The sequence below is a fragment of the Camelus ferus genome, chromosome 30, assembly GCF_009834535.1.
Source record: "Camelus ferus isolate YT-003-E chromosome 30, BCGSAC_Cfer_1.0, whole genome shotgun sequence".
Taxonomy (NCBI): domain Eukaryota; kingdom Metazoa; phylum Chordata; class Mammalia; order Artiodactyla; family Camelidae; genus Camelus; species Camelus ferus.
This window is the reverse complement of record NC_045725.1, coordinates 5,498,736-5,525,612: the sequence shown is the minus strand read 5'-3', so window position 1 is coordinate 5,525,612 and position 26,877 is coordinate 5,498,736. Positions and strand designations below refer to the sequence as shown.

Genomic DNA, 26,877 nt, shown 5'->3' with positions numbered 1-26,877 from the left:
CGTTAAAGCTTTGACCCGTTGATTTGGATCTCGGCACACGTTTATCCGGATCTTTTGAGTTGAATTTTTGAAAAAGTATGTTTGGAAAAAGTGCCCTGAAAATTTCCAGTACACTTTCTGGCTATTACTATCATAGCTCTTAAATTATATTTTAATATGGTATTTTCCCCTGACAAGCTGTGAGCTATATAAAAGCATAGATAGCTTATCTGGATTTTGTTGTTGTTGTTGTTGTTGATTTGTTTTTTGCCCACAGCAAGCTTATAGTAAGTTATCAAGAAATGTTAAATGTACTGGGATGGAGCAGAGGGAATAGCTCCGTGGTAGAGCGTGTGCCTAGCATGCACGAGGTCCTGGGTTCAATCCCCAGTGCCTCCATCAAAATAAATAAATAAACCTAATTACCTCCCCCTGAAAAAAAAAAAAAAACAATAAAAATGCTTATAAAGTACTGGGATGAATGTAATGTGTTGCCCTGAGGATGATGTCAACCAGGGTAACGTCAAGAGAACTTGCTAGACTTGTCCTGCAAAGGTGGTTTATGACTTTTACTTATATTTCAAGTATCTGAATAAACATATCTTTAAAATGGTGCACTAAGGCTTGAATAAACTATAGAAGACTGTGAGGGAATCTGAAAATAGACTGCAGGATGTGAATTTTCAACACTCAGAGAGTCATTCGGATTTCACATTTGCTAAAGAAAGCAATGGGTATCTTAAAACAGCTGATCACTTGGCATTTCAGTTCTCTATTTTTGCATTAACAATACTGGATTTGGTCCTGGGGTCATAGCTTTTTGATTCTTGTCCTACCTGATATTTAGTACAAACTATGTGCCAGTTAAGATTGAGTCCATACAAAAGCGAATAGTTGTAAAAAGCAGAAGAAAAACAATCTAATAAACATCCCAGCAAGAGTAAACAACTTATAATATTTTTCATAAAAAGGCCAAAAGTTATGTGTAAATCATGGCGGGATAATTGAGGTGAAATGCGCTACAGTAAAATAGGGCATTTCCTATTTTGAGGCTTAGTTTTTCCTAAACGTGTGTATGAGCTGACAAATTATGATAGTTCCTATGAAAAGGACCATGCTGAGAAAAAGCTAAATTTCATAAGCAAAACACTCCTGATTTGACAGACTTAGCTGCAGGTAAAATGTAAGAGATCTACACACGCAGAAGCCAAAAGATGGAATCCATATGTCTGCATGATATATTTGAATATGCGGTGTTGTTGCCAGGTGTGTCTCACCTGTGGAGTGTGGCATTTTGTAGACTGTTTTGCCTTTTTTTGTTCCCCATTGCTAAAAAATATTTTTCTACCAGCACTGCGGTTATTCTCATTTTAACTAGCATCTTTTATAAATCATACATATTAGACCTCAACCTTTCCCACTATTAAAACGACCCAGAAGTGAATGCTCACTCAAACAAATCACTATTGCTTTGTTGCAGTAAAATATAATATAAATGCAAGATAGTATACAGAATATGTGGCCTTTTCTAAGATACCCTTTGTGATAATATTTTTGCATGCTCATAACGGAGTGAGTCATTCTCAATTTTATTACTTTTTAAAATTTTTCAGCTTTATTGAAGTTTAACTGAGAAAAATTGTATATGTTGAAGGTGAACAACATGATGATCTCATAAGAGTTAACATTGTTAAATGATCACCACATCCCAGCTAATTAGCATGCGTTACCCCACAGAGTTACTTTTTTTTTTTCCATTTCATCCTTTTTGCCCTTCCCTCAGGCAACCACCTGTTCTCTCTGAGGCTGTTTCCATTTTGTTACTTTTGTTCATTTGTTTTGTTTTTCTTTCCATCCCACATATGAGTGAAATCATACAGTATTTGTGTCTTTCTCTGTCTGACTTATTTTATTTAGCATAATGCCTGCAAGGTCCATCCATGTTGTCACAAATGGCAAGGTTTCCTTCTTTTTTATAGTTGAGTAACATGCCATTATTTATATAACACATCTTCATCCATTCATCTCTCAGTGGACACTCAGGTTGCTTCCATATCTTGGCTGTTGCAAGTAACGCTGAAATGAACATAGGGGTGCATATATCTTCTCAAATTAGTGTTTTTGTTTTCTTCAGAAAAATATCCAGAAGTGGAGTTGCTGAATCACATGGTAGTTCTACTTTTTAATTTTTTGAGGAGCCTGCATATTGTCTTTCCACAGCGGCTACACCAGCTTACATTCCCATCAACAGTGCATGTGGGTTCCCTTTTCTCCACACCCTCATCAATCCCTGTTACTTGTTGTCTTTTTGATGTTAGCCATTCTGACAGGTGTGGCATCATCCAAAATAATTAGTGATGTTCAGCGTCTTTTCATGTGCCTGTAGGTCATCTGTAGGTTTTCTTTGGAAAAATGTCTGTTTAGGTCCTCTGTCCACTTTTCAATCTTGTTGTTTGTTCTCTTGACATTGAGTCATGTGAATTCTTTGCATATTTTGGATACTAACGTCTTACTAGATATGTCATTTGCAAAATATCTTCTCCCATTCAGTAGGATGCCTTTTCATCCTGTTGATAATCTCCTTTGTTGTGAAAAACTTTTCAGCTTGATGTAGTCTGATTTGTTTATTTTTGCTTCTGTTTCCCTTGCCTGAGGAGACATATCCAAAAAAAAATAATGTTAAGACAAATGTCAAAGAGCAAACTGCCTGCATTTTCTTCCAGGAGTTTTATGGTTTCAGGACTTACATTGAAGTCTTCAATCCATTTTGAGTTTATTTTTGTATACAGGGTGGGAAAGGAGTCTGGTTTGGTTATTTTGCATGGAGCTGTCGAGTTTTCCCAACACCAGCTATTGAAGAGGCTGTCTTTCCCATTGTATATTCTTGCCCCCTTTGTCACAGATTAATCGGCCACACAAGCATGGGTTTATTTGTGTGCTCTCTATTCAGTTCCATTGATCCAAGTGTCTCCTTTGTGCCAGTACCATACTGTTTGGTTGCCAACCTTCAGACTGGAATTAAACCCTTGGCTCTCCTGGGTCTCCAGCTTGCCGACTCCCTGTAGCTCCTGGGCCATGCCTGCCTTCATAATTGCAAGGTCCAATTCCTTATAATAAATCCCTTTATATTACACACACACACACACACACACACATTCTATTGGTTTTGTTTCTTGCAGAACCCTGGCTTTATTTTGAGGAAAAAATGAGCCAATACATACAAAGTTCTTAAACAGTGTCGACAAGTGATGGGAGCTTAATGAAGATTAGATACTTAGAAAGTGACGGGTCAGTAGAACACTGAGACTCTAAACTTGGTTTGCAAAGACATTCTTACTGTAAAGTATGGTGATAATAAATTCCGTCTCACCTGTAAAGCGAATTTCAGTCTACATAGTACGGTCACATATTGGTTCTCTTTTAAACAAGACATAAAGAAGATTACCTCATTTGAATAAATTGCATGCAATAAATCTTGAAGGAATATAAATAGTTCTAGTTAAAACCAATCAATTGAATTGTTTTGAATAAAAAGTATAATACTGAATTTAAAATATTAGAATATAATAATAGTGGACTACTGTTAAGTGTGGGAGAAACAAAACCATGATGGGGATAAAAACTAAACCAAGTCATGGTTAGGTACTGAAAGTCACAAAATAAAAAGCGTAAGTGTTGATGCAGAGAGTTCTGCTTCTGACCAAAATGGAGCAACAGGGACCAGATTTACCCTCTTATCTGAAAGAATCGAGTAACTGGACTACATCTATGAAATGACGGTTTAGACATTGTGCACCAGTCAACACAGGACAGCAGTCCTCGGAGGTAGGGAGACAGGTGAGGTTCAGGTGGCAATTGCCCAGTTTGCTGCAGGGACGGTTTCCAGTACACTGGGAGGACAATGCAGGTGAGCTGGAAGGCTTCCTGAATTGAAGGGATGGGGCTAGGAACACAGGGAGGCCAAAGGGACTAGAGTTTGCAGAGCAGAGAGGGCAGAGCACCAGAGAGGAGAGAGCTTCCCAGCAAAGAGAGACACAAGTCTAGGGACCTGCCTGAGGGTCCCCTGGGGTCTTCACTGGAGAAGCCATCAGTCCAGGTCTTTGAGGAAACCACCCACGGCAAGGAGAAACCGCCAACAGAAACAGAGGGAAGAATGACCATAGTCCTTCCTGTGCTGGAATCCATGTCTCTCATCAGTGAGAGCAGAAAATCTGGTCATACACACATCAGTGGCAGAGTACTTTGAAGAGCATTGCCTTAGTATGAGGGCAACCTTGGCCCTAGGCCATAGGTTGATAGAATCCTAACAAAGCTCAAAAGCAAGGCTCAAGAAAGGCAAACGGTTTCTAAGTAACTTAACTGAATACCAGAGCAAAGTTAAAAAAAAATTTACCTGCAAACAACCATACCCAGCACCCAAACAAGGTAAAATTCACAATGATTGTGATTAATTAAAGTAGTAGGCATGCAAAGAATCAGGACATCTTAACCCATAAATGAGAAAAAAACAGTCAATTACCAAAAGATGATATAAATGATAGAATTAGTAAGCAAAGATAGTACAATAGTTATCATACCATACTCCTTATGTTTAGGAAGTTAGAAGACAGATGGAGTGTGCAAAAACATGGAAGATATCAGCATACGCAGATCAAAATACTAGAGGTAAAACACACAGTGCCTTGGATGAAAAATGCACTGTGTGCAATTAACAGATGTTTAGAGGTGATAAAAGAGAAGATCTGTGAACTCAAATAAAAACCAAAAAACAAAAAAGAAGAAGAAGAGAGAGAAATCCAACATGAAAAAGAGAAAGAATAAAATCTTCAAAGGGCATAAACCAACAAGCAAACAGTGTCAGGCTTAAGTAGCCACATATGCTTGGAATTAGACAGGAGATATGGGAGGGGGACTGATGAAGGAATATTTGATAAAGTATTGCTTGAGATGCTTCTAAATCTGTTGAGAACAAGACGACACAGTTCCGAGAAGCTCAACAGACTCAAAGGAAGAGATGCATGGGGAAAGCCACACCACAGAACATCACTAATGAAAATTATATGCGTAGATAGCTAGACGATGACCAGCTAGCTAGATGAAAAGTAGACAGAATAAATCAGCAGTGGAGTTGATATAGAATCACAAACAAGAAAACTTAGTCAATTGTTAAAACAAAGTGGGTGAAAGAAATCAACAGTCGAGACAAACAGAAAAAAAAGGTAGATTTAAATTCAACTGTATAAAACATCCCATTAAATGTAAATATGATTAGAACCACGCCAGACAGAAGTCATGACTCCTCTACATACTGCTTATGAGAAATTCACTTTAAACGTAGTCATACAAATATGACAAGAGCAAAGGATAGGAAAAGATACAGCATGCTGTCCCTAATGTAAAGAAGGCTAGAGTGGCTGTGGTAACATTAGACAAAACGCACTTCAGAGCAAAAAGCCTTACAGGGATACAGCAAGCTGGCCCCCAGTGGTAGCGCTGCCATTCCAGCGGCAGGACGCGACAAGCCTGAGATGTGTGCGCCTAATAAAAGAGCTTTAAGCTTTAATGTACCTGAAGCAGACACCCAGAGAAGTACAAGATAAAAACCAATCAAATCCTCAATAACTATTTATGGTTTTGACCCCATTCTCTCAATGCTTGATAGAAGTCGAAGGCAGAAAATCAGTTAAGGACGTACAGGTCTGGTAGGACGTTAGCAGCCAGCTGGCCTGCACTCACAGGGGCCGCTCCACCCAACACCGGAGAAGACGCGTCCCACCTCGCCCTGTCCCGCCAAGTGCCTGTGGGCTAAATTGTTCAGAAAGGAAGGGAAGTTAGTGCCACGAAGGGAAAAGAGAGGAATCTTGAGTGTTTACCGGAGAGAAGCAGAATGGAGGCAAAATTGTGATCATTCTCTTGAGTTTTAAGCATTCAGCGGTTTATAACTGACCAGAAACGCAAAACTTTGCAGAGCAAACTTTTCAACCTCTTGCTTTGATTTTTGCAAACGTCTTATCTTGCTTATCCAGGCCTCGAAAATTGGCTCCTCCTGATTGATTTTTCCATTCTGCTGCCAGAGTGAAAATTCTATGGTGTAAGTCAGATCACTGGTATCATTTCCTTTCCTCAAACTCATCCATCGGTCTCCATTATGTTCAGTGCAAACTTCTTGGCGTGATTTTAAGGGTCTTCTCACGCTATTTGTATTTTGTGTTTGAGTTTCACTATTTAATTATGGTTATGTCGCGGTACTTGCTTTTATTTCTTCCAGCCCTCTTCTTGCTGCATTAGTATTGCCTGGTTCCTTCTAACATTGCTGCCTCTATTGAATTGTTCTTGCTACTAAAACGTGGCTTCCGTGTCCCTCCTGTGTGCTCCCATAGCACCTCCTCTGTGGGTGGTGCACTGCAGACTCTCCACTCCCTATTGTAATGGCCCTTTTGCTGGCTTGTCTTCCCCGCCAGATCGTTAGCACTCGATCAGGGCATCCTGAAATCCTAGGCCAGGAGGGAGACACAAAATTGATGTAGAATAAGTCATGTCAAGGTGCATTTCAGCCATGCTACAGAAGCAGCATGATCCTCTTTCTGAGTGAGATGGGATAGCCATTCATCTGGACAAAGACACATGAGTACCTTTGACGTGTAAGGTGCACCTCAATGGGTAACGTGAATTTCCCAAATATTTCCAAAGGTGGGTGACTGCAGGACGTCCCTGTGCAAATGACTGGGAAGGTTGGGGTAGACACAACTTGGACTTTTAAAGGAAAAAGTCAGATAGAGAAAGACAAATATCATATGATGTCACCTATATGTGGAATCAAAAAAAAAAAAAGATATGAATTCTAGTTACAAAACAAAAAGAGACTCAAGGACATAGAAAACATGCTATGGTTACCAAAGGGGAAACAGCGAGGAGGGGTGAAATTAGGTGTTGGGGATGAACAGACACACATTACTATATATTAAAAAGATAAACGAGGACTTACTATATAGCACAGGGAACTGTATTCAATACCTTATAATAACATATGGTGGAAAAGAATCTGAGAAAAAAATATATATATATATGTATGTATGTATATATACGTATAACTGAATCCCTTTGCTGTACAGCTGAAACTAGCGTTGTAAATCAACTACACTTCAATAAAAAAAAAAAAGGAAGACATTCCACATGTTTCTATTGACCAATAAGTTGTTAGCATTCCCTTCAGCTTGACTGAACTTCAAACAGGTTTTTCCCTGCCCTCATCTCTCCCCTTCGCTGGTCCTTGCAGAACCCACGTGTCCTCTGGCAGAGGTGCCTCCTCTTTTTTTCTAGCATTTTCTTTAGAAAAGTTCTTGTTGTGCATCATTTTTCTGCTCCTTTGAAGTGTTCTTAAAAGCCTCTTGACAGTTTCAGAGCCCAGGACTCTTTCTCGAGGGTCTGGGAGCCACCCCTTTGAAAGGAAATCCTCAGGGAAGAGCACGTCCCTGTCCCGGTCCCTTTGTGGGGGTGTCTTCAGAGAGGCTGCCTTGCCCCAGGTTGCAATGTCATCTGCTGCTGTGAAGAAATGAGAACGTTTTCTTGCTAAAATCACATGCGATAGTGCAAGAGTGGCCCCCTGACATAGCAATTTTCAACATGGAGATAAAATCAGGGGAATCTCCAGGCCCTCGTGTCTTTCTACATCTTTTGTAGCCCAGCCTGGTAGAAACTCCATTAACCACGGAGGAGAGAAGCGCTATCTCCTGGGGGAGTTTCTGTTTCCTATTTAGGTAGATCATTCTTGCACAAGCAAGCAGCAAGGGGGAAAGGAACACGATATTAATAATAAACAAATACATACGTCGCTGGATTGCTCCGAATAAGAAATCAGTAGCGTGTTGGTCTTGCCAGAGTTGGAGCTGGAGGAATCACAGGAGCAACTGTGCATGCGCAGGGGGGCAGAGGGTGGTCTTCTGTCTACCTGAGCTCAAGGACCTGGTGCACATGCATTCAACTTTTGAACTGACTTGATAAAACATTCTTGTCCCTTTCTTTAGATTGGAGTTTGCAAAAACCTGAAGAATGTTAAGAATAATGAAAAAAAAAATGAGAGAAAACTGAGAAAGACGATTTGGTCCCCTCAGCATTTTCTTTTTTCCTGCTGAATTGACCCATATCCAGGCTTACCGTATTTGGCTAAAAATTCAGTGCCCTGAAGTGATCCTTATGCATGACTCAGATAGGAATTAAACTTCTCAAGAGAGTGCTTTCATGACCCTGGACAATCTGTGTATTCATTTGCAGTTGGAAATAAAACTGGGTGCACAGTTGAATTTATTCCTGATATAGAAGCTACCAAAAGATGTCCAATGATATGGCATTACCTCGGGGAAGATAGAGAACAATGAGAATGAGTTGTAAGTAGTAAAGGTTTCATGCCATCAGATTAAGAGATACACTTTCCTTCATGCTTCCTTCATAAAAGACCTTTCTTTTACCCCAACCCTGTGTGCCTGGGCATTGCCAGGGTTGCCGTCTTGGTTTGCCTTCTAGATTTCTCCAAAGGTCGCTGAGCTCCGTCAGTAATTAGTACATTCAGAGCCTCCATATGTAAATTAGCATCTCTGAGGTAATTCTCACATCTTCCGGGTGAGACAGAAAAGGTGAGACTGCTGTTTTTGTTGTTGCCATTCTTTCTGCTTTAAGGCAATGCTGACGTCTCCAAGAGAGACCCCGCAGCCCTCTTTTCTACAATGTAGAGGATTCACCTGCAGATCAGTTAAGTGCTGATATTCTGTTCCTCAGTGACGGGACCTTTGAGGCTTAAGAGAAAACTGTTGATTCCTTTCTGAGAAATAGAACATGCTCCTCTGTCCGTCCTTTGAGGAGGCTTAGGATAAAATGTCAAATGCCCCTCCTTTTTGAGAAATGTTGTGCGTTCAGGAAATGACAAGTTACTGAGCATACCATTTTCAAACCTTGACACTCTTTAAAGTTAGGTGATATTCTGCTCACACAAACATGCATTTCTATAGCATTATTATAACTGCTAAGATGACTCTGTCATTACAACTTAGATTTTTTTTTAAATGTCCTCCTGTGGTTTCAGGCAAGAGGTATAGGAAGCATATATTTTAAATACCCAACTTTCTGCCAAGGTAGCAGAAATAAAGCAGTGAGGAGTAAAGTTGAATGGAAGCTTTAAATTGTCATACACACTCCGGAGATGCACGGTTACCATGGTGATGGGAGCTAGGTAAATACATAGAAAGACTGACTGACAAATGGACGAAATAAAATCCTGTTTCCAAAGGCACATCTAATTTGCTATTTTTTTAATGAGCATTTTCTATTATCTTCCATGAAGAGAAATACGACATTAGAGCCATTTAAAAATTCATTAGGGTTTCAGAATTATTAGTTAATTTATTCCAAGTGGAAAAGCACACGATTTGGTCCAGTGTGATCACTTTCAAGTGGCAGTTTGTTGTGTAATCTCAATCTGAGAACGGCAAAGAACCTTGACTTGCTAATGGCCTGTGAAGAGGAGAAAAGTGCCCCTGGGATGCTGAGAAAGCCTGACGTCCCCAGGGCCTTTCCTGCCACTGTCAAGAGCTGGGATCTGACGTAGGAAAAACCGACCACTCACGAAGACCTCCACGGACCGGAACCTCTGGTCCTGTCATTGCCTCTGCTTAAGAACTTAATTTTCGATTTAACATCCTTAAACAAGACTGTGATTCGAAAGGTTCTGCCACACTTTACGTCGCTGAAAGTGGGTATCAGAATGTACTTTCAGATGAGACATTTCCTTGTTTGGAGAAACACATCTCCCTAAAGAACTCTATGTGCTTATGAAAAAAAAATCATCAGGAACTTCAGTGTCCAGAGCAGTGGATCTCAGCAACCTGACGGGCAGGAAGAGGGCCGAGGGGGCCAGACCCTGAGGAGCCCAAGCGAAGGGCACTGACCTTGTGCCACGCGTGTTCATTACACTTTCACCCGATGTAACTCTCTTGTGGTGTCCTCAAGACAGAGCAAATGCTGATCAATTAAAACACCCTTCGGTAAAGTATATTTGGGGCTAAGAGGAGAATGTCGGCTTCCTTGAGCAGAACGAAGCAGGAAGGGAGCCATGGTTGCAGCACGGAGAACTGAGACCCAAAGAGCCAAATGTCCAAATGTCCTCAGTCTCACAGCAAGAGAATATTTGAATAAATAAAACCTATGTATGGAGTTACAAATCTCTATGAAAGTTATTTCCAGGTAACACTCTGCAGGAGCTAGCAAGGATGGCTTGAGATAGATAGACAGACAGACAGACAGATAGATGGATAATAGTTATAAATCAATAAGAAGTTTATGGTAATAGCAGGTGATGATTTTAGAAGAAAACAGCTTTAAATATTTCCATAAAATAATCTTCCAAAATCTTTACTGGCATCTGATTTTATAAAGGAGTTGTTCCAGTCAACTATTAGCAAGTCAAGAGTGTAATGAAATAATTCAATATTATCTCCATTTTTAAACTCTTCCTTTTTTGGGGGGTCATTGGGCTTATTTATTCAACTGTTACTATTTTTTAAACGGAGGTACCAGGGGCTGAGCCTCGTGCACACTAAGTACACGCTCTTCCACTTGAGCTGTGCCCTCTCCTTTACAGAATGATTAGAAACCTGTGTATCCTGATGTCAGGTGTGAGTTTCTCTTGTTTTTCTTTTTTTGTTGTTGTTGTTTTTTCATCTCATATAAAGATTTGCATTATTCTGGGCAGAAATTCAAAGGTTAATCAAAATAAAGTCCTTGCCACTGAGAAGTTAAGAGTTAGCTGTGTGTGTGACAGGATGAACACGGAGGTAGACGGGAAACATAAATAACTATATTAAGAGAAGAACATGGTGAGAGTCAGGGGTGATGGCATTTGACTAGAGACCTCAGGAGGGAGAGATGAAACCTGATTGTGTCACAGAAGATGTCAGGGTAGAGTTTCAGGGACGGTGTAATGGCATCATCTACCATTGATTTCAAGTCACAGATAATTGAAGAGGAAAATAATGTAGATAAGAGGACACTTTTCAGTCGTCAAAAGTGTTTATTCTGGAATTTTCCTTTCTAAAAGAAATCTTGGAAAAATCAACCAAAATTTTAAAGTAAGTTTGGAATCATTTCATGCATTTAAAAGTCTTTGTTTTTATACATTGAATAATTCATAATTGACATCTGAAAAACTACTTACAGCAGCTGTAATCTCTGAAGAAGATCAGACAAGACACCTCACTGACCCTACACCCTATTTGCACACGAGATGATTCAGGACCAGGATGGCACATTAATAGGAGCAGCACTACATCCACATTCATCCAACCACCTTTGAAGCCCATGCTGAGTCTTATGCAGGCTATTAACATTATCATCATCCTTTCTCATCGATCTGTTATGTCCATCTAACTTACATCACTCAAATCTATTTTCTGTAAAAATGTGGTGCAAAAGGCACAACGAAAGAAACAGATACAAATAAGTTTGTTTTTTTTAATGGCTTTACTGAGACATACTGCACACACCACACAGTTCACTCATGTGAGGTGGGCAATGCAATGTTTGCAGTGTATTAATGTACATGTGCACTGTCACCCCAGTCCATTTTAGAATATTTTCACCATCTTTTATCTATCCCTCCCACCCCAGTTCATCATTGCACCCAGCCCTAAGCAACTGCTAACCTGCTTTCTGTTCCTGTAGGTCTACCTTAATGGGCATTTCATGTAAATGGAAGAATATAATTATTAATTTTATTTCCATTTTATAAATTAAAATATACATACACTCAAGAGAAAGAGGTTGAGTACATTTCTAAATGTCGCAAATCTCCTGACAGTGTCAGGACTTGAATACAGGCAATCTGATTCCAGATCACTGGTTTTGATTATTATGTCAGATGCTACAACACCACCATGAACGTCAAGAAAAGATGGGCAGGGATTGAGATTCACTGAATATATATCTATTAAGGGTACGTTAGAGGATGAGTTATTTACATTATTTATATTTACACACATTACTCTTCCAAATTTTGACCCATCTGGTAAGCTTTGATCTTCTTAGTCATACAAGTGCTGTCATAGCTCAGAATACATAATTAGTCATTTTTCCTTCAGGAATTACACTCTTCCAGAAAACTCGCCACACAGTACAGGGAGTGAAATCTAAGTATTGGCTCCAAGAGTAGCAACATTATCTAACCCTGACAACAAAAGCAAGCTTGTCACTGATCGTGGTGGCATTAGTCATATCCACCCAACAGACACTTCCCACCAGTACTGCTGATAGAGCATATGCCGCTTCCGGGAGCAACTTAAATACCTGCTACTAAGACCTACGTGAAGAGTTTACTTAGGAGCTAAGGACACAACCTATTTCTAGATTATTCAGTGAGATATAGTCATTATTACAGGAGACATAACGTTGAGATAAATGCAGTCCTTTTCCTTCGTGTGCACACAAACAACTAAAACATGATTGGCAGGCAGAGGTGGTCGGGAGGAATAGCTCAGTGGTAGAGCACATGCTTATCAAGTACGAGGTCCTGGGTTCAATGCTCAGTACCTCCATTAAAAAAAAACCCGTAATATTATAAGTACCATAAATCAGAATGAATCCAGTGCTACAGGAATTCAATGGAGAGAGAAATCCTGATTGGGCAAATCAGAAGAGCCCTAATGGAGATGCTAGTTTTGTGGTGGGAGGGTGAATACAGAGGAAGCATTTCAGAAAGCAGGCCCGTTACACACGGAAAGTGAAAACGTGCAGAGGGGGATGGCGGGGCATGGCCTGGCTCATGACTGGTACTTAGAGCGCGGTACTTAGAGTGGATGTTGAGGATGGAAGAGCTTGAAGGTAGAATCCCGGGAGACTGTTTAAAACCATGTTGCTAATCATGTTAAGGTGATGCCACTGCGAATGCAGCCAGGAAGAGCTGTTTCCCACTCTACAACCTCCTTGTGTGTAGTCAACAAAGGTCACAAACTTTACTTGGTTGTGGGTGACACCAGATAATGATACACAAAATCATTCTTGGTATAAACTAGTGTCCACTTACTAGGGTCACAAAGACCTGTGAGAAGGGTTCAGTCTACTTGTCAGGTTCCTACTGCATTGTCTTACTAGGAAAAACAATTGTATTTAAACAAACTGTAAAATAGTGGAAACTCCTCTAAGCAAGAAAATTAACCAACGTCATTTCTGATTTAGCTGAACACCCAATGCACTTCATTAACCACCATATATTATCAATAGGTATATATGTAAGAAATGCCAAAATAAATTAGATAGATTTAATGCCCAAGTTAAGAGAAATGTGCTTATTTTATCTTATTTTTAAAAAATTCTTGTATGGAGGGAAAAACCAGGAAAATATTGTTTCTTCTAATTTCTGTTTTGTCCTTTTTTGGCTTTTAGCTATTGGCCATGCTTTTAGGCATGATTTTTTGCTGCTTAATTAAAAAAATCACATAGGTATATATTTTACAATGTAATTTTGAAAGCTATCCACACGTGTGATTTACAGTTTCAAAGAAAATGATCACGAAAGATAAATTATCAAAGTAAGTTTTATTTTTACTGTTTGAGAGGTCACTTGATCAACTAAAGTCTACTGCTTTTACTGTAGAGGCGTTTGCTGTAATATTTATTCTTTTTTTTTCTGTTTTAATACCAAGACTATTTGATGCTGGGAAAGAGAATAAGAAGAAAAATGTTTCTTAATGCCCATTTAAAAAGTATAATTTTTCAGTGGTAAGGAGTATTTACTTTTCTTTATAACTGAATCACCAGGACATTCATAGAGCAGATGGTAGTAGAAACCACCATCATTAATTTCTGTATTAGAACTATGCAGGGAGTAAATTATTTTTGGATAATTTGAAAGGTTTTCTTTCCAAAAAAAAAAAAATCTATGTCTATGCAACATGTTTGTTTATAGAGATTTTCTGATTAAGTAAAATGTATTTAAGTATAAATATATTCATATGCATATGTATGTATGTAACCACTGGGCTGTTCCTGCTTACGAGAAATAAAAGCTTATACACTGAAGAGACATGGCTTTACAATGTGAAACTAACACTGATAATTTCGGCCTGCCAGACCTGCCACCGCCTTTCATAAGGTGATCCAAGGATTTGGGAAGGCACGTTGACCCCATCTTTGCTATTCATGCCAACCATCAGTTTAAAAAAAGTTTTGAAAAATAGGTGCCAGATGACTGGAAATAGACAAAATTTTAATGGATTTCAGAAATGCATCAGACTGATCCTGGAATATATTGAGCATTAGACCATGAGCCTTAAATCGTCATTGTCACGGGACTGTCTGCCTCATTGCCATTCTAATTATTCCAAAATAGTCTTGAAATATCCGACTTCAAAGCATTAAAAATGTGAGTAAATCACTGAAAATTAATCTTAGTTTATTTTATATTATAACAATAACGGCATAAAACAAAACATTTTTGTTTGAAAACATTAAATTTACATATTTTATACTAGGAAGTTGATATTTCCAAAATGTTTAAAAGCATTATTTTTCAAGGTATTCTTGGGGGTTTACATAATAAAATAATTTCGGGACAAGCCCCATGTCATATACCAGTCTTGGATAATAACTGCACATAGAAAGTGATTAAAAAACCGACTCAGCATGTCTTAAAATTATTTTAACAATAAGCCAATTTTCACATTTAAAAAGAAGCAATTAACATAAGTCAGAAGTGACCTTTCACTTTGGGAAACAGTAATCAAAACAAAATCTGAAATCTTAAATCAAATGATGGAAATAGTTTCTTAGTAAAAAAAATGTGTGTGGATTGGATTGCAGTGTTCTCAAGTAACAACGGGTTACTTAATTTATTCAAAATATGTTCTTTATAAATAAATTTATTCAAAGTATGTTCTTCATAAACAAAATGCTGAGTAAAGTATGATTACAAATAAATATCCAAACTCCCCTCCCCCAAAAATAGGCGGAAAAGATGAGGCTGTGAAAGATGATGGGAAGTTGGCAGTGCAGATTTTAAATCTTAGATTTTAAATCATCACATAAAAGCAACACAATTAAATAAAGAACTAAAAACTGACGTTCTGTCTTTTGACAAAACTAATTGTCAGGGGATCCCACAAAGTACAATATACCAGGAAGCGAGGACACCACCGACCCTGCGTGGCTGGGCGGATCCGACCCCTGTCGGAGGAGGCAGAGGGCAGCAGCGGGGAATCTGATGAACGTGAAGTGGACGTGAGACTGGGCAGGTTCGGTGCCTCCCGGGGCGGCCCGACAGCAAGGAGACGAGCCCGGGGTGAGAGCGACACTGAGCGTGAGAGGGCCGATCAGAGGAAGGGAAAGGAGGCCCGGACAAAAGGAGCGGAGAGAAACAGGGACGAAATCTTGGAAAGGAAGCCACTTGTTTTTCAACACTAAAATAAAATGAAAAAAACCCCAGCGAAATAGAGAGCTTTCTGATGTTTGGGAAACTATACTGAAGCTCATGAAAGTGCAGGAAAACAAATCGCATCACAATGAGCAATTTAAAAAAAGGATCACGGTTGTGGGGATCTACAGAGGAGCAGCATGTTCACCTCAGAGGGACGCACGGGCCCCCCCAGGACGGGACCACGGGGGGGGGGTCACACGGTGAGAGGAGCCCCCGCTGCAGCAGGTCAGCACCTGGAGCCCCGTCTGCCTCAGAGCACAGTGGCTGCTCTGTCCATTAACTTCTGTGTCTCGTGCAAATTTCTATTCATTCCAAACCTAACTTGGAACCATAAAGGGGGACATATTTGAAGGGAAAAGTTCCAGTTTAGCTCAGTTGCTTCAAGAGGAAACCACCAAGGCTGTATGTGCGTTCAGCACCCATCCTGATTATATTTCTCTGCGTTCAGTGGCAGCAAACCAGCACAAGGCGAAGGATAATCCCTTGAATGGGAGAAGGAGATTCTGAAAATGGAAACATGAAGCCGTTTTCGAAATGACATAGGACGTGCATAGTGTACTCAGCGAGTTAGGAGAACCTGCTCTTCGCAGATAGAAATAGCATCGCGAGGGAGGAACAAGTTAGTATAAAGGGGTAGGGATAGAAAGGGAGAGGGGAGGGGACGGGAGGGGAGGGGAAGGGAGGAGAGGAAAGGGGCTTCCTGAACCAGGAAAAAAGAAAATGTGTTTTCCAGTTGTTTTCAGACAAGCTGTACTTAATGGGCACTCTGCAGTTCACCATTAAAATAGCCCTGGGAGAATAACAAACAAACAAACAAAAAGACAAAATTGGCAATCACTTAAAACTCTCAGAATTCAGCGTATCCTGGGGAAATGCCTGATTATTATGTGTGGGAGGAAGGGGGCTTCCTCTAATCTCACAGGACAGTTGCTTTCTTAGACTAAGATGCACCATCCTCGGAAAGTGAACAGCAAAATGTGCCCCCAAAGGGAAGAGAACACTTAGACTCTTGCCCGTTGAATATTTTAATGCTTATTATCCAGCAGCTGCACTGAATAGCCATTCTCCGTTTGCAGGAGAACAAAGGACCTGGGCCAACCAGAGCAGAGAAGGTATACGTTAGAACGATTTTTCCATGTCTGTTTAGAGATGAAAATACCTAGTCTTCAGCACCACTAGGATAAAGACAAATCAAGTGGCATCATAGTTATATCTTGAAATGAATAAAAATCCTCAGGAGTAAAACCTTGAAGACAGAAATGGGGATACTAAGAGACCTAGAAGCTAATGGTTAATGTATTCCATGCATTACACTTAGAAGTGCAGATCCGATCTCTCTCTTTACCATAGTCAGGGAACCAAAAAAATCAAGAAAGATGTGGCCCTAAGAGTTACCAGCAGAGCTCCTTCCTGCCAACAGCCATCTCCTTCCATATTTATTTATTTTTAAGAAAAAGAAGCGGTCAGTAATTTACTGAATACTTTAATATAATGATAATAACTGCTTGTTAAGAAATAATTAAAATATTTTTTAATGTATGTCTCCAAGTCCTGTCCCCGATGGGTAAATTTCATAATCGTACCCCCCTAACAGCAGTGCATTTGAACTGTCAATGATAATGTCCTTAAGTTATTATTTTTTTATGGTGTAAACCTTAATTTTACTTACTTATTTTTCTTTTCTTTTTAAAATTTTAATTGTGGTAAAATACACATAACATGAAATTTACCATTTTAACTGTTTTCTCTCTTTTTTTTTTAATTGAAGTATAGTGAGTTTACATTGTGTCCATTTCTGGTGCACAGCATCATGTTTCAGTCATACATACACACACACGTTCCTTTTCATAATTGTCTTCATTATAGGTTACTACAAGACATTGAATATAGCTCCCTGTGCTCTACAGAAGAAACTTACTGTGTATCTGTTTTATATATACTAGTTAGCATCTGCAAATCTCGATCTCCCAATTTATCCCTTCCTTAAGTTATTAATGTAACTCCCATGTGCCACGCAGTGTCCTTTGGCAATCCCGTGTAGTTACATATCATGATTTAGAGTCTGGAAACAGCATATTTCCATTGCCAAGTGTAATCAGGACTTCTGTGGTTCTTTTATTTTTTAATTTTTATTTTAAATTCTTTTTGCTTTTCAATTGGGACTATTTAATCCTACTTCTGTGATGACTGTTCCCAATCGACAAGAGTGTAGCCAAAGAGTAACCATTTTTATCAACATTTGTCATGTCTCATGGCATCATGTTGCAAAGGAGTGCAGACTTCAAACATCGGTTTCTAAATAAATACAAACATACGTATATGTTTTTAATAAACAAATGAAAGTGTTTTTTATACATTGAGCAGTTTGGAAGGGATCCTATTCTGTGGTAGAATTTTAATTGGTTTTGATTATGAAGAGATCACTGTTGGAATTTACTTAGCCCTACCAAATAATTTTTGACAATTTTTTTAGGATTTTTAAATAATAATTGATTTAGATGTCTTCTCAACAGAAAGATTTGTATTTCACAGAAGTGCTTGGTAGTAAAGATACAAAACACCACTAAAGTACAGAATGACATCTTACTTTTTTATTTCCACTTAAGAGAAAGTGAAACCTTGCTGTCCTTAACCCATTGGGAACAGAGCTGCAGACATTACAGTAAATCTCTTTAAGGCTAAAATTGTCACGAACTACAAGGATTAAAATCCTTGCCCTTTTTTTTATAAACAAGAGATTTTAGAGCCTTAATGAGAGCCCATTTGCTGATGTGCACTTAATCTACATTTGTTTGTATAAAGAATGGGGAAAAGGAGATATATAAGCAAGTAAACTAGCATATGGAAAGTCCTCCAGCCCATTATGCTAGCCTGATTGGCCTCAAGAGCCAGAATTCTGGCCAGAGGTTATACTGGATGTCTTCATTAATACAAATGCAAATAATTAGTCCTAGTTAACTGAAGCCAAAGTCCATCAGAAGACAAAGTAATTATTTTGGTAAATGACTTTTGCTGGAACAGGGAATTTTACTTACATTGCATAATTGATATAAATCACTTGCTCCGTTTCCCCAGGAGCACCAGACACCACATCGGGGAGCGCCACGTTGTCCCTGGGAAACTGGTAAGGAGACAGCAGAGTGGGCACTCATTCTGCCTTCCCCGTTTACAAGTCTTGTGAATTGACACAAATCATTTCACGTCGGTACAGCTCACACTGCGCTGTTAGAACAGCCCCATAGCACTGTTATGGAAACAAAGTGACACCAAGTAACGTATGTGAAAACACTACGATTTATAAATCCCTATAAAATGTAAGGTGTATACATTTAATTATTTCCATAAAGTATACGATCTCAATTAAAGCGAATGCTTTCCTTTAAAAGAAACCCGGAATTGTAGGCTAACACATGTAGAATAAATAATCGACTTGCAGAATCACAAGGGAGCAGTCTACAGATTTCATGTAACAGTTACGGCTGTCACTGCTGTTCTGTTGTTGACTTCCGTCCCGGAATTTCATTAAGTTCTGTTTGGTCTTATTACCTGGATTCAGAAAGGAAAACCTTCCTCCATCTCCTCGTAATGACGCGTGGGGAAGGTGGATCGTGACAACCCCTGCTCCAGGGTTACGCAGACACGCAAAGCGCACCCGGCTCTGTCAGAGTAGCCGCATCAGCAGCTCCTGCTGCTTTTCATTTGATGAGTTTGAAGTTGACAGTTATACGTGCAGAAAGCCACGAGGGGGGCTGAGATCAGGGACAGGATGTGATTATCTGTATCAGGTCACGAAGCGCATTTATGATTTTGAAAACCGGGCTTTCACAAAAGAAATTCCTCCTTAATCAAAGCTGCCAACATGATCTGATTGAGGCGTGCAGCCTGTGTGTGCATTATTGGAAAGTCCAGTTACACGGTGCTTTCAGGGAAGGCCATGCGTTCTTTCACACAACGGGAATTAATCTTTCTCCCCAGAAATTTTCTAAAAACGAATCATCATCTTGCTCTCTTTACGCCGAATGACATGCAGATAAGTACTTGGGTCACGTTTGGCTAAGATGGAACATGACAACCTCTTACTGGGTATTTGTAGGTATTTATATGACAAACCTTGGCTCTTTGTTGGGCTGGAATCCTGGGCCTGCCTGAGCGACTTTTCTGCAGTTTCTTCAGCTAATGATGCTTTTTGCCTCTCCTTTTCCCACGTGTGGCAGAGTGGTTCCTCTGCAGGGATGCTGTTGTTGTTTACTGAGTAAAAGACATGCCGTGAGGCTGAGAGGTACCTGGCCCTCCCCTCTGGGCTGGAAGTTCTTCCTTGCACCTGACCGCCAGAAGCTGGGCATATTTACCCGGGCTCTGAGAGAGGGTGTGTCCTGCCCATCACCCCTGGTTTAAAGCTTTGTTCTGTGTGAGAGACGGGCCTGTCAAGGGTGGATTTTCCTGCGGGGAGTGCCACCAAGTGGATGATGGCAAGCCTCCTGCAGCTGCCTGGACTTCTCATGTGCACCCAGAGGAGGCTCTTAGAAAAGAGCTTGCAATTCACTCTAAACTTCCTGTGTGTCTGGAACTTCTCGGGATTCTTAAGTGTCTCAATGTGTGACCTGTGACAATTCGCTAAAATTTTAGCGGTCTTCCTACCCACCTGTATTGTGGTCACCTCCATGTCTTGTGCTGTGCCTGAAACATCCCTGGTATTCTCTTGGAGAGTCTTGTCCATTTTTTAATTCAGCCCACGTCTTTGCCTTGTGACCTCCGGACCCTGATGGGCTCAAGAAAAGTTGTTACTTTGTAGATTATCAGAATTTTTCTCACTGTTTGTTTAAGTTGGAGCTAGTCACGATATACAATATTTGTAGAGCTCATATTGAAGGCACGTTAATATAAACCGTAATTTTATACTTAGGCATACCTTTTCTTGATGATTATCCCAAAAATGTCTGGAGTTAGGTCGATTTAGAATTGTTGCGGAATTTTTACTGATAGGAAAGCTAAGGATAAAATATTTTCATTATTTTGACCTGGGTCATGGAGCTAGGAGTTGGAACTCGGATCCTGGGCTCTTTTCAGCACCAGACACTGCTTCCCCACAACTACCTTTGAGTCGAATGGTGTCTGCTGGCCTAGAGCTGCAAACTACAGCGTTAATGTTAGAAGCCCCTTGATTGCTATGCCAGCGTGCAAGCGTGGTGCCTCCCTAGCACTCTTACTAGTTTGTTTAGAATTTAAACTACACATGGTAGGATTTTGTCTTAAATTCATTACTTATTTTGTGATCTTGAAAAATACATTTCATGCCACTTAATTTGAGATTTCTCATAAGTAAAATGGAGAGAGATTTAGCAATTAAATTAGATAACATGTGACTATTCTTGGTAAACTTTAACAAATGCAAGTTGTACTTTTTTTTTTTTTTAAGTGAGGATGATTTTAGAGAATTAAATGACTCTCATAGGTGTGTTGCTGTTGCGTTCTCCTCTGCTCCTGTATAAACACGGACATGCAAACACAGACAGACAGCAAATTTAAGCAGAATTAGCAAGCAATGGCAAAATTAAGATTGGGGATAGTGTGAAAACCAGGCAGAAATATTGTTACTTCCAACTACAGAATTCTTCTAAATCAAAGCAAGATAATGATGAATAGTTTAACTTGAAGATATCTTAAAATAAAAGTTAGCATTCACAAGTTATTACAGTAATAAATCATACAAATAAGTCAAGTAAAATTCTGTTTTCTCTTTTTATCTAATAATGTGTGCCTTACTCTTACCATGTGTAAGAACTTGGTTCTTCAATCTATGCTATGTTGATAAAAACAAATTGTTTTCCTTTAGACCTCTTATGGAATTTCTGGACTGAAATTCTCTCTCTTGAGTTCTTATATATTATTCATTATGGAGGCATTAAAGGAAAAATCTTAAAAGCTAGGAGTAGAGTATGGACTGAGTTTTTCTCCTCTGCTATTATGCAGTCTTTGAAAACACAAGGGAACAACAAAACACATATATATATACAATTATACTTGGAAAAAATCTGATCAAAATTTTACTTGGAGGTAATGGAAAGCAAAAATCTATGTTGACTGATTTCTAATAATAATCATTAATGCCAGATTACATCCATTGCAGCATGAATTGAATAACTTCTGCTCATCAGCTACATCATAAGCACAATTAAAACCAAATTTTAGTTTTTATCACAATAAATTACAACAATACAATGATTTAGAAAGTTAAACTTACTTACAAATATATTTGCATTTGTCTGTAAATCTAAAACTATTCTAAAATGAAGAAGTTTATTTCCTCAGTTACTAAAAATATGTTTGTAATTTCTGCCCTTCCAAACAAGACTTTAAACTGTTCATTGGCTTTCAACTTTCAAATGTTGACACCATGTGGATAATGCATATTTTTAGACACAAATTTTATAGCCATGTTTCATTTGCCAGAATGTTGGAAGCAAGTAGTTTCATTACTAGCCTTTTTTTTTTTTTGAACTTTTTTTTTCTCCCGGAGCCATTATCCTAAATGTGGGTATTGACGGTGCTACCCGTGGAGTGGAAGCATTACGGCTACATAACGTTTAGATATTTTACATAAATCTTTGCTATAATGTCACTCCTGGCAACCAGCTGTGCTGTGATATGTCACAATGATGAATCATCAGCCATGGTAAAAATCTAAAGGACAGTTATATAAGAACCTGTATTAATAAACATAATTTTCACAAGTGCAAAATGAACATTTGCATATACTCTGAAACCTTCTATAACATTTACTCCAAAGTTGCTAGTACATGACCATGTTTTAGAATCATAATGATTTGCATGTGATATTTCACAGAGAAACAAATCCTTTCTGCAAACATATTTAAGACTGAAACTTAATTGCACAAGGCAGGATTACGTTATAGCAAGATCTAACGTGACTACCTTATACAAATCCACTGGGCTTCCAGTCTGAACAGAATAGTGTAGCCTCCTTTCTCCCTCCTACTCCCTGCTAAGTGCAAATAAAAACCCAGAAAGTAATTCAAGAGACAACCAAAGTGTAAGTCTGAAATGCAAAAAGAGGAAAGTAAACTGGTTAGGGACATTAGGACTGGATGGACAGCAGAGGGGAGGGACATCTTGCAAACACCTCCAACCCAAGGAAAGTGGCCAAGGCCCAGAATTTCCTGATGCCCCAGACAAGCAACAGAAGACAGATGCGGTAGGTTCGTTCCCCACACAGACCAAGTGCGAGGCTTGCCAGCAACACCAAGCAGGCCTGGCTGTCGTAGCAAGAACTGACCAGAGGCAACCTGATGGCAGGATGCTGGGGAAAGTTCCTTCCATGCTGGACCACTGGGCCTGAGATGCCCCCCTCACCCAGAGATGATGGTCCATCGGCAAGGGAGATCTCCCCACAACCAGCGCCTTCCTGAGAAGCCCCGTTCGTCTCTTGGGCAAGAGATTCTTTTTCTGCATCTAGAGATGACGAGCAGTCTGACACGAAGCCCCTCCTTCGGGCCCCAGGGTCCAGGGGATGGCCTGGCAGCACATTGTGATATGATAGTCAACCAAGTGAACCAAAACTGCCCCTTAAAGTTTCTGATAATTAGATTGTCGTTGGACCCACAGCCCACAGCAATGGGCCAGAATCTATGTGCTGTGTACTTCAACAGTAACAATGTAAACAAATGGAGACGTTCTGTCTACGTATTACAAACTCAACACAGTAAAACATGTCAATTCTCCCCAAGTAGATCTATAGGTTTAAACCAATGTTTATTAAAATCTCAGTAGGTTTTTTTTTTCAGACAAAGAAAATTTATTCTAAAATGTATACGGAAAGGCATGAGCCCTGGACTAGCCAAAAACAATCCTGAAAAATAAAACCGAAGTCGGTGACGACCTCTATAAGGTAGTAGGACCCCCAGCACAGCTGCCCTGGCAGGACCGCGTGGCCCTGGTAGGACCGCGTGGCCCTGGTGGAGGTATTGGTGACTCAGGCATCCAGGGGCAGGTAGGGTGGGGTCATAAAGGCGGTGGTGGAAACGCTCTGTGTTTTGACTGTGTTGATGGTAACACCTTGGTTGTAAGATTGTACTGTAATTTTGTAAAATGATTCCATAAGAAAAAAATAGGTAAAGAATACAGAAGAATCTCTGTAATATTTCTTATCACTTCATCTAAGTCTACAGTTATACAAAAATAAGTAATTTAATTTAAAAAAACCAGACAACCCTTGTTTTCTTATCTTTGGAAAAACATAGACTAAGGCAATGGTGTTGAACACTTTGGCTGACCAGATTCCGAAAGTTGTTTCAAGTGTTTTGTTTTTTGGGTTTTTTTTTTGTGGCTGCCCTATCAGTTTCATCACTCTAAGGGGAGAATCCTGCAACCGCTGCTGCTTTTAATTATCGTGATGGTCCGAGTGACATCTGTCGGTGTTGCTTAAAGGAATTGTGTGGCCATAACCACCGCAGGGAAATTAAAAGTATCTTGTAGACCTAATGTATACATGCTGTTAACCACAAAAGCAGGTTCTGCCTTTCTTGCGTCTGACACCCAGAGGAAGGTGGCTGGGAATGTTAGCGTATTTTCTGTAATCTGCTAATAAATCACATTCTGCTTATATTGACTTTGGTAGGAACTGGACCTGGCTCATTTCGTGGGCAGTAGACCACACTTCCAGTAATGTTCAGTTCCAGGAAGGGAACATCATTGCAACCATATAAAAATGGGCTAAAATAGTACAGAGGGAATTTTTTTCTGGGCCCTCTTAGGAAAAACATTAGGTGCCTATTTATTACTGATTTCAAAGACGGTTATTTTAATAGTTCCGTATCTGCATATTATATAGCATGTTCGTGAGCCTCTGTGAAATTTAAAGTGATAAAATAAAATGTATAGAAAAAAACATGAATACATTTTATTATGTGCAAAATTAAGTTTTCAAGGGGGAGTGTATACAGCTCAGTGATAGAGCGCATGCTTAGCACGCACGAGGTCCTGGGTTCAATCCCCAGTCCCTCCATTAAACAAATTAATTAAAAAGCCTAATTATCTCCCTCTAACTTTTTTTAAATGAGATGAGTATTTTTTAAATTAAGTTTTCAGTCTTTTGCATATTGCCCCTTTCCTACCTTGAATTTATTCAATCTGCCTACTTTGCATGAAGTCTGCCCCTCACTCCCAAAATTAATGATGACCCGAAGCTAGTTCAATCACCCCGCATGCTGTAGAATAAGTCTGGATTCACATGACGTATTTTGGTCCACTTGGAAGTTCTTTTCCGCGGAGAAGTGAATCATTCACTCGCCCACGGAGCCAGTAGTTCAGGTTCTGATTTAGCGTCTCCCACTAACAGCTCGGCCTCAACTGAGTCTGAAGAAAACTGTGTTCCTCCTGCATCCTCGTTCATCCAATTAAACTCAAATGCTGCTTTTATCCCGAGACGTTGAGTCAGTCTCCCACATCGATCCTTCCTTAGTGCACAGACGTCATGACAGGCAGCCACTTCGCCAAGTATGCGTTTTATTCTATGAGGAAGTGAGCATTCTCTATAAAATCCATTCATTGAGTCCTTGAGATGCCCATAAAATTTTTATCATCATCTTAATGTACTTTAATGTAATTTTACAATTTAAAGGTACCTCAGTTTCCTCACCTTCCCCCCCCCCCAGAAAAATCACTGGGAAATTACTTAAATGTTGTTTTATTAAATTACAAAATATGATAAAACACAATATTAGGTGATGGCGAATAATTTACCTTGTAGCAACTTCATCACTATGTAAAGTCAGCATGCTATTTTGGAAAGAAAAAGTTGTCTTAAAATAGCTATTATGTTGGTTTTGTTGGAAAAATCATATGACTTAAAATGTCAGGTTATCGACGCATGTTGTGTCTTAATTAGAGAGAACTTGAGGGGTGAATGATGAGGAACTGTACGCAGAGAAGCCATATGTCTCAGCCACAAAGTGCAGAGAGGAGCCAGAGGACAAGGACACGTATCCAAAAAAATCAAGTGTCATTGCTGTCAGAGGCTGGCTGTTCTTAGAACCAAGAGAGAATCGACCCAGGGGTAAAGAAAACAAACATGAAAGCAACGGGGTGAAAAATGGGGAAAGAAATGAATGCTAAGCAATATAGAATAAAATGGAATTAAAAACAGAACAATTACCCTTAATACATGAAACTCGGGGTTTCCCTTGCCTTCTTCCTTCTCCCTGCCTTTGTGTCTCGCACACTATGTGGGATTGTTTAATTATCTTATCAACTGCTAGCTCTCAAATCCAGGATTCTTACTGCAAACTGAATTATGTCACCCCCCAAATTCATATGTTGAAGCCCTAACTCCCAGTGTGACTGTATTTGGAGATGGAAACTTTAGGGATGAAATGAAAGATAAACCAGGACATACAGTTGGACCCCGATCTGATAGGACTGATGTCCTTATAAGAAGACAGGAGAGAGCCCCCTTTCTCTCTCCACTGAGGACAGATCGAATAAGCTCACAGCAAGAAAATGGCCAGGAAGAGGGCTGCCACCAGAACCCAACCAGCCTCCAAAGCTGTGACCAAATCCATTTCTGTTTTTTCAGCCACCAAATCTGTTGTTTTGTTATTGCAGCCTAAGACAATACTTTTCTCGTACATTCAAGCTACGGAAGACAAGAGAAGTAGTGTTGAGTGAAAGATGTCATATTTGAAAAAATCAGATTTGAAATGCTTTTATGCAACATGCAATGTGTACAATTATTTACTGTAATGTACATTACATTTAAATTTAATGTAATGTACATGCAATTTTACAAAAATGTGTATACGCAGCACTTTATCAAAAGTCCATCTGGAGTTTTGGAGAACATTATGGCTGAGAGAGCGAGTTATGGCTGAAGTTGAAAGTTCCCACCCTTGGGTTAAGTGCATTTGAAAGTAAGTCCTGACCAGAATGTAGGTGTGCGGCAAGGCTTCTCACACTTGTGTTTCTTTCCAAGGAATGTCTCGCAGTCTAGTGATTCAGAGATCTAGATAAAGGATATGAGGGGCTAGCTTGTTGTTCATAATGTGCTTCTTTTTTTTTTTTATTTTTGTTGGCATTTTTTTGGGAGGGGGTTATTCAGTTTCTTTATTTCTTTGTTTGTTTAATGGAGGGACTGGGGATTGAACCCAGGACCTCATGCATGTTAAGCATGCACTCTACCACTGAGCTGTACCCTCCCCCACGCATACTATGCTGTTTAAAGTTCTTGGGGCACCAAAGGTTAGCCTACCAACCTTGTTCAGGGACATACAGACTGATAAATTCTACTTGATTTAATCAGTTGCACCACCTGGCTTGGATAAGTGATCAGTGAAATATTTATAAAAATAAATTCACTGGAAACTTTTGCCCAAGCTCCTCTGAAACCATGATCGCTCGCACATGTCTTAATGTTTCCTAATCTTACAGAA

General features: G+C 39.5%; 2 non-coding genes across 2 annotated transcripts; one reads left to right on the top strand and one right to left on the bottom strand.

Moving 5' to 3' along the window:
* The first annotated feature begins 12,485 nt into the window (after nt 1-12,485).
* Nucleotides 12,486-12,557, top strand: TRNAD-AUC. The gene has a single exon. It is a non-coding gene; the product is annotated as a tRNA-Asp (tRNA).
* Nucleotides 12,558-26,571: 14,014 nt separating this feature from the next.
* Nucleotides 26,572-26,645, bottom strand: TRNAV-AAC. Its single transcript has one exon. It is a non-coding gene; the product is annotated as a tRNA-Val (tRNA).
* Between the last annotated feature and the right edge of the window lie 232 nt (nt 26,646-26,877).